General features: G+C 40.2%; 1 pseudogene; it reads right to left on the bottom strand.

Moving 5' to 3' along the window:
- Positions 1–3,887: 3,887 nt before the first annotated feature.
- On the bottom strand, positions 3,888–8,530 carry LOC138824611 (coenzyme Q-binding protein COQ10 homolog B, mitochondrial-like; annotated as a pseudogene).
- Between the last annotated feature and the right edge of the window lie 693 nt (positions 8,531–9,223).

Genomic DNA, 9,223 nt, shown 5'->3' with positions numbered 1-9,223 from the left:
TCAGAGAACTTTCCATGATGGCCCATGAAGGAGAATGTGATGAATTGCTTTTGGAGAACCACTTGGAGGGTCTTCTAAAAGACTAAGAGAACCCTGGCTAATAGCAAGCAAGGAAACAGGAATTTCAAAGCCAACCACCTAGACTGGCTTGGGAGAGAATGGAAACCCAGTTATGCTTTGAAAATAGCATTGTAGAAACCTAAGCAGAAAACCCATAATGCTATGTCCCAGGACCCCTCACTCACAGAAGCAATGAGACAATAAATGGGTGTTTCAGTCAAGAAGCTTGTAATAATGTGCTATGCAGCAGTAGAAAACTAATATACTGTTTATCAACATACCTTTCCTTTGGAGATCTAGAAACTCAGCAATTTCCCTGTATAGTGCTAGACCTCATTTCACTGCAACACTATTCCTTAGGATAAAACAAAAAGCATAATTGCCTGCTTGTCTTTGAAGAAGTTATCTCAGTTTTGCATTTCTTTTTTTTGAAAGAATCACTGTAATAATAACTTTAATTTATCTTGCTTTTTACAGAAGTCTATGAATGATTTTTAAAAAGCACTTCCTTACCCCATCATGTTTCTCTGACCGTTGTTAAGTAGGTAATGAGTATGTCACCAGCTTGAGCATCGGCATCTTGCAAGGATTTCAGATCAATCACCTACCGAAGAACTTGGCAGCTTTTCTATCTTGTTTTTAATACAATGGTATATCCACTCTGATGATAAACCTGTCCAGCCAAATCTCTACAAAACACTTTGCAAAATCAGTGGTGATTAGCAAATTAGTTAGTTTTGACACAGAGCTGTGCTCACTTGCCTGTGACAGCCTGGAAGTCGGTTTTGATACTGGCAACAGAGCATCAAGAATGACAAGTTTCACACTGTAAGAAATAGAGTCGGGTGTCCTTCTGCAGGATTGTGTCCGGTGACCAGCATGTATGAAAAGTAACATATTCCTTGATGTATCTTCTCAAAACATTTTCTATCTGTTTCTGTTGGAATCTTCCTTTGAATATAAGTTGGTTATTACCATCTATAGAGCCGCTTGTACCCAATTCTGCCAATAAAAACGCAGTTACTTGATGCAAAGATAATTTGGGACTCTCCTTTGAACTTTAGTGCAAATGCCTTTAACCCTTTGGTTTTAAATTACTACAATGCAGATCTTATATTTTAAAAGTTTTCGTGTTTCAAACTTTTGAAACCATTTCAAACCTATTGAGAAGCTGCAAGAATAATACAAAGAACATTTGGATCCTCTTCACCCAGATTTCTCAAATACTAATGTGTCATTGAATATTCTCTTTTGATTTAACCTATTTATTTTTTTGTTCTGACATGGTGGCCTGTAACTCTTAAGCCTGCCCGACATATGGATCCTCTTCTTCTCAGTACCATACAATTCTCATAACTAGGAAGCTGACATTGGTTCAATGTAGCTATCCTGTCCTCAGACCCCATCTGCCTTTGTCTCCTTTTGCTGTAACAAGACACATGAGGCTTGCTAACTTGTAAAGACATTCCTTTTGGCTTCTAGCTCCGGAGGCGGGGAAGGTCAGGATTAAGTGGCTGCAACTGGTAAGGATCTGGTGCTTCATTCTAACATGGAAGGTCACATGGGGGCAGAGTATAAGAGGCAAAACACAAGGCCAGCCTCACTTCATGCCAGCGGTTCTCTTCTTTAGAGGCAACAACCCGAAATTTGCATCCAAATTAAGGACCATGCAGAATTGCAAACAATCCTAACCACCTGTCTCTCTCATCTTTTTATTATTTTCTATTTAGATTTTATCCAGGACCACATACTGGATTTGGTGTTCATGTCTCATCTGGAATGGTTCCTGTCTTGATGAGGATAGACCTTGTATGACCCCATACCTCAATCTGAGTTCCTTCCGCATGTCCATACAGCCAGACTCAGATTATGCTTTCTTGATGGGAGGGCCACAGAAACACTGTTGTGCCCACCTGGACAAGTTAGTATTTTCCCTGTTTGGGTAAAGATTTTGTGCAGTTAGTCCATATTGCAAAATGTATACTGTCCCTAAGAAAACTTAGACTGGGCCTCCATTGGTGTCTGACCCCCTATCTGTAACCAACTACCATTCCGGTGATTGCCAAGTGGTGATTATCCTATTCACATCATTTACCTACATTTTTTCTACTGTCTGGAAATGCTTTCCCTTGTTTATCTTTTATTTGTATCAATATGATCTGAGAGAGTTCTATTTTACTTCATGAGAGATAACTTTGTATATATAGTTTTGATGTTCAAATTTTCTAGATTTGGCCAGAGCAAATGCCCTCAAACCAGTCCCTATGTTCTTTGGGCAGGTGCCTATGCCATTTTTGAGGCATTTTCTATTTTTCTGGCATAAGGAGATGGTTTGCTTTATGACTTCTCTGTCCCATACCTTTTTTTTGGGGGGGGGGTCCAGTCATGGGGCCTGAACTCTGGGCCTGGACGCTGTCCCTCAGCTCTTCAGCTCAAGACTAGTGCTCTACCACTTGAGCCACAGCACCACTTCCGGCTTTTTTCTTTTTGCTTATGTGGTACTGAGGAATCGAACCCAGGGCCTCATGCATGCAAGGCAAGCACTCTACCACTGAGCCACCTTCCCTGCCCTGAAATCAGCCATTTTACACAAGAAAACCTGCTTCCTAGGTATGGATGATGGTGTTTAAAAAAAATCTAGATTTTCATGTTAGATGTGCTTATTACTGTTGTGGTATCATTGTTCCTTGACCTTCTCAGTGGACAGATCAAGGATTCTGTATAGATATTAATTTGAATGAATTATATATACCTTAAAATATGAAGATCCCAGTTTGGTATACTAAGTGTCAAAGTTTATAGGAGATAATTGATGTGTTTTTTTAAAAAATTAATTTTATTAAGCTAGTACTTCAGGCTTTATATTGATTTGTTTAAAAATATCATCTTGGAATTTATTATTGAGAGTTGAAAATACAGAGGCATAATGCTGGAGACATTCATCTGTTGTCTACTAGGTTAGACAAAACTTGACATAGGATTAGCATTATTGAAGAGAAGCCCATGTACCTGGGAGAATCTTGTGAACTCCTAGAAAAGCAACTTAAAGCTCTGGACCATTTACCAACCCCAAACCAAAGAAAAACCAAAACAATAAAAAAAAATGACCCCCAACATCAAAACTCACTCTGTGTCTAGAAACTAACTTCACTATAGCATTGCAGTATCTACTACTGCCCATAAGAACAATGTAAAATCCCCCAAAATACCAGGGGTGTGTGTGTGTGGAGCGGGTGGGGGGATGGAGATGGGAAGGGATGGGAAGGGGAAACAAAGGAGGAGGCAACAATGTTTGATAAGAAATGCACTCATTTCCTTGCTCATGTAATTGTAACCCCTCTGTACAGTATTTTCACAATAAAAAATACTAAGAGAACTTTATTGAGTTAAATCAAAGTTTCAATTTTAAGCACATGGAGATTTTGGAAATAGCCTAAGCCACATAGCAGCCCTACAACAGCAACTTACAAAGATTCTGAACTTAATAGCTTAAACATAATATGGTTAATACAACATATATCATGTACTTTTATCTCTTTCAGGTAAGATAAGTTTTAAATTGACAGTTTCAACTTCTGCTTTGAAGAACGATGTCAGTATTCTAGCAATAATGAGGAAATCCTATTATTATAAATGTAGAACCTGCTAATGTACACATCAATTTCACTTACACTTAGAAGAAATAATTCTATGTGCATATTTTCAATGGAGCAGGCTTATTATCACAGTTGGCATAACAAATGTGTTCTGACTTCTGAAAACAAATGATGAAAACACTTCCTAAAAGTGCACAAAGTCAGTAAGAAGTAGGCGATATTGGTTCTCTTTTATGAATGATGTGCTTTATAGAGCATTAATTCCCAAGGTACAATTGTTTCTGAACCATCCAGTTTACATGCTCTTCTTTCAAAGGCAGTTTCCATCTGTTTGACAACTTCATCAAACAAACAAAACAATAAACAACATGGCAAGCTGAAAATGTAGAAATAAGTAGAATTAAAAATAAATTGAAGGGGCTGGGAAGGTGGCTCAGTGGTAGAGCGCTTGCCTTGCATGCATGAGGCCCTGGGTTCGATTCCTTAGCACCACATAAACAGAAAAAGCCAGAAGTGGCACTGTGGCTTAAGTGGTAGAGGGCTTGCCTTGAGCTGAAGAGCAGAGGGACAGTGCCCAGGCCCACAGTTCAGGCCCCATGACCAACCAAAAAAAAAATTGAAAAATTCAAGATACAAGTTTTTGGGTAGCCAGGAAACCCTAGGCTAAAACACCAAATAATCTCTAAATGATTGAAAAGTTTCCCATCATAACAGCATGACTTTACCAAGTGTGGTTTTAGTAGGGTGTGTGTATGTGTATGTGTGTGTGTGTGTGTGTGTGTGTGTGTGTGTGTGTGTGTGTGTGTGTGTGTGTATTTCCAACCTAGTTGGGAAACCAGTTTCTAATTGTTTTACCATGTCCAGATCTCTTTGATTCTAATCTTCAATTTCTGATACTACATCATATATTTCCTGCAGTGAGTACCCTATAATTCTTTCTGAGAATTCTTTTTTTTTTTTTATCCGTCGTGGGGCCTGAACTCTGGGCCTGGGCGCTGTCCCTCAGCTCTTCAGCTCAAGGCTAGCGCTCTACCACTTGAACCATAGCACCACTTCCTGAGAATTCTTTTGTTTACTAATGACACATGCTTTTGAAGATGGTTCTTTGGGCAAAATGGAAGTACATACTGGAAGAGTTCTGTTCCTCAGTATACCCACAGGAAGTGAGATACCTGATGTTCTGTGCTTTGGAGAACATTTTGAGACTACCCTTGTCAGGACACTCTAACTAGTTCATCTCTCTGAAGTAGGATGCCCCCTCTAGGAATAGCCTGCTCTCTCTCCCTCTGCCACCACCAGCAACTCCCCCCCCCCAAACCCCCAAACCCTTGCTAGTCCCAGAGCATTTCAGCCAGTTGGTGGGCTTGGTCAGCAACCAGACAGTTGATATCTTAAGGCATGATCCTGCCTTCTACTCAGGAGGATGAAGCAGAAACCTTCTAGAGGGAGAAAATAGAGTGAAGATGTACCTGAATCTCAGTCTGGGCAAAGGTGGGATATTGGAAAGGAACCAGAGACATCAGATTGTTGGGAAATAGCTAGGAGCAGAGGCTATCTAAGCCTGGGTTTCTGTCTATAGCTTAAGAAGAGACTTTTAGGACTTGCCTGTGTACCTGTAGAGAAGTATGCTTCAGTTGGTAAAGGCAGTATGGCACTTAAGGAGTCCAGATGTCTTCCTGTTTTCTCACGAGGCCTGTGGGAAATTGCTGAAGGAGCTTGCTGGTGACCGTGCCATCATGATGATTGGATGCAGGAAGACAGGACTTTGTAGGTGAAGAGAAGCAGTGTTTTCCATGATGGGTGTAGGTGAGGAGAAGAGGTGCCTTCCATGGTGGGGTCACAGCAAAGTCATGTCAGAAACACCTCAGCAAAGCCACAGCACCCAAGAGAACTGAGAAGGGGCCCTCTGGGAATCTCAGTAGCAATTATCAGTCATTGTCGCTGCTAAGAGGAGAGAGTCTGAGCCATGCCAACCATAAATACCTGCACAGTATCAAAAGTGCAGGGACTAAGGACTGGAGATACTTGGGCCTACAACACAGTGGGAAGAGGGTAATGTGTGTATTAGAACCTCTCCATTGACCCCATTAGGATGGTCAAGATGGAGCAGGGAGAGGGCAGGTCTCTTAGGGAAAAACTACAGTCAGGGATTTAGATTTTGGAAAGTTACTGGACCAAAAGGGATTGAGTGGACCAGAGAGCTTGAAATGAAAGGAGGTCTATATGACTTTCCTAAGTAATGGAACAATCCTTTCTTTGCCATCTCCTTTCTCCAACATTCTCTCCTCCTCCCCTTCTCCAATAAACCAGGCAATGGAATTGCAGAAGCAGTCTGAGATTAGTAAGAAAACAAAAGAAGGCATGCTTTAATTGGACCCCAACACATTACTAAAGAGTACCTGTCCCTTCTCTGCCATGGGCTAGTGTTCTGAGGAGCGGCCACACACTTTCGTACACCCACTGGTATTCTTCTGGCCTGGCTTTAGTTGAGTCAGCAGATTCCCAGGAGGGGATGACCTATGGTCAAAGAGATGCATAGCCTTCCATTTGAAGAACAGTATGGTGATGAGGATTTTGTGTCTTTTTTTCCAATTAAAAAAGAGTGCTTACAGTTGCCAACAGGCAAATGAGTTGAGAGAAGGCTAACAGTATGCTGCAGATTCCAATGGCGCTAGTAGGTACTTATCTGTAGACTGCCTTGTAGTTTTAAGTTGAACTTGACATCTTGCGATCACACTAGTAAATCGGCTTTGCATATCAGGGAACTGGTGGTGGTGGTGGTGTGTGTGTGTGTGTGTGTGTGTGGGGTGCACTTTGGTTACATTATTGTTGTTCTTACAATGGCAATTTCTACGGGCCAAATCATGAAATCTGGTCTCTAGTGGTGGTACTTCTCTGGAATGCTATAGCTTCCTTCCATATCCTGCGGTGGTCCTAAGGAATGCTTTTTTTCCTACGAGTATCTCAGTCAACTCTATGGACATTTCCTTATCATTTCTTAAGTCCAAAGAGCAGGAATTTTGTAATAATGAATCCAGAAAGCTCTGCCATATTGAAAAATACCTAACTAAACAAAAATGGTCAGACAGATGGAAATGTCTTATATTTATGAAAAACCGATTCGGTTTCCCTGTTATGTTGGCTATCTAATTGAAATGGAAGACATAAAAAAACTGGAGGAGAAAATTTTTCTGGATATTTTCCTTCCCAGATCTACAATGAAAATGCTTCCTAAGGGACTTGTTTTTGAATTAATCTCTTCAATACCATAGTTTAAATTTTCTTAGTAAAATACATATTGGAAGTGATCTTAATAAATGAATTGCCTGATTCTTAAATTCTGGTACTGAGACTAAATGACAGTGAAAAATAAATTTACTAACTTCCTATTGTATTTGTTTTTCTTTTGAAAATCCAGGGTCACTGAATATGCCTGTCTTCCTTCTTCCCTTCCCTTCCCTTCCCTTCTCTTTCCTTTTCCTTTTCCCTTTCCCTCCTTCCCTCCCTTTTCCTATCCTTCCCTCCCTCCCCCCTCACTTGCATGCTTATTCTTCTCATTTTCTCCTCTGATATTTTCCTTTAAAAGATTTTAACAGTTGAATTATCTTGAAGAAGATGAAAGAAATATTAGATTAAAAATGTCTTAGTAGGAAGGAGGAAATGTAACTTTCTTGGAGCAGATACTGTTATGCCGAATGTTTGTGAAGAAATGGTAGTGGGACAGAGGCTGGCTCAGAGTGTTCTAGAGTAAGCCATCAAGAAAAACCATCAACGGACTTTTCCCTTGGAGAAGCTTAAGAGGCAGAGAGAAAAGGCCAAATCTCTATCAAAGTTAAAGAAGATTTGAAAACCTCTGGATTTTAGTCTAAGTAATAAAACCCACAGTGATATTACTGGGAATTGAGAATCTGTGCTAGGAGCTTCTTTGTGTCTGGCTATTCAGACTAAGTAAGGGACTAAAAGGGACTAAGTATGATCTGATCCATGGGGGACTGGCACAGTTAGTTGGTCAGAGATACAACTGCTCATGGGAGCTTGAAACAATGTGGTCTCAGAAGGTTATAGGACCACAGGCTCCTACTCTTCCCTCCATATGAAATTCTTTCACTTCATATTTTCCATTTCTGAAAAGTGGTAATGACTATTTGATATCAAGCATGATCACACTTCTGGTACCATGTTTAACATACCTTGAATTTTTCGGAGGCAGGAGATTAGGCTTTTAATGAGAGGACATGTTGAGTAATAACTGATGATCACATTTGAATTTATATTGACTTTGCTCCATTGGTTTTCACAAGAAGAAAATGAGGTGAGCAAGGGAATTAGACTTCAGCTCTTGATCTGTTTAGGTCTGAGGCTGTTTGTCAGCTTTACCACTTATTTATGTGGAAAAGTGATTTGATGGAAGACAAAGAAATGAAACCTCTCCATCTAGGGCCACAGCTATTGTTAGAAGGATACTGCGGGGCTTTCCAGCTGCTTATGCTTAGAGTGGCTGTTCAGAGACATTATTTGGATAATGTATAACTTGCATCTATGTAGACCATCTGTCCAATGGAACTCCAGTGTCACTTTTGAGTTGATGTGGTTGAAAAGCATGTATGATTTCACCATCCTTTCTCTCCCTGTCTGACATTTGGATCTCGATGGCAAGGGTTACTTTGAAGCCCCATGTTGAAGATAGGAGAGCTTCTGAGATCCACATCCTTGGAAGACTGTGTATAGCAGAGACTCCTATGTAATGTCGCTCAGGCCACACAGACTGCACACCCTGGATCTGTTTTTGGCAGTAGGGAGTTTGGCTTCAGCTCTTTGCTCTTACTAGGCTGGTTCTCTACCACAGAGTCCCACCTCCAGACCTTTATTTGCATTGGCTATTTTGAGATAGAATCTCACTTTGTGTCCAGGATTCCATGCCTAGACTGCAGTCCAACCACTCAAGGCCTCCTGCCACAGCTGTGATGACAGGTGTGCAATACTATGCCTAACTTGTTCCATTAAGATTAGGATTATAGCTGTGAGCCACCAGTGCCCAGCGTCTTGTAATTTCTCAGTACTGAGATTTGAACACATGGCCTTATGTTTTCTAGGCAGCTTTTCTACCCCTGGAGCCATGCTTTCACTTTTCCTGTTTTGCTTTATACCTGAAATAATAGTAATAATAATACTTCTGTTAGGAGATTGAGATTTATGGGTTTGCCCCTTATAGCCATCTAGCCCTAACCTAACTGACAAGGAAGACTGCCTTATACCATTGAAAGTATTAAAGTTTGTTAGTTCCCTTACCAACAGATTTTTTTCTTGCAAAAGAGGTAAGTTGTAAATCATTTTCTGTAGATAGATAAAAGATACATTTTGGAAACTTCAGTGAATTGAAACAAGAGTACCTTTTTCTTCCCTTGGAAAATGATTGTTTGAATACTTAGAAATTTCAAAGAAAAGCAGAATAGTATTGAGTGGTAGAATTTGAGGATGAAAACCAGTGAGCAAAATACTTTTTTTCCCACACAGACCTTTATAAGTTTAGAGTTTGTTCTTGATCATCTGTTTGTTTAATAAATAAT

This window comes from Dipodomys merriami, unplaced genomic scaffold, assembly GCF_024711535.1.
Source record: "Dipodomys merriami isolate MVZ:Mamm:240054 unplaced genomic scaffold, mDipMer1.0.p SCAF_1, whole genome shotgun sequence".
Classification (NCBI taxonomy): domain Eukaryota; kingdom Metazoa; phylum Chordata; class Mammalia; order Rodentia; family Heteromyidae; genus Dipodomys; species Dipodomys merriami.
Note: the sequence above shows the minus strand (reverse complement) of the source record. Positions and strands in the feature narration are given on the sequence as shown.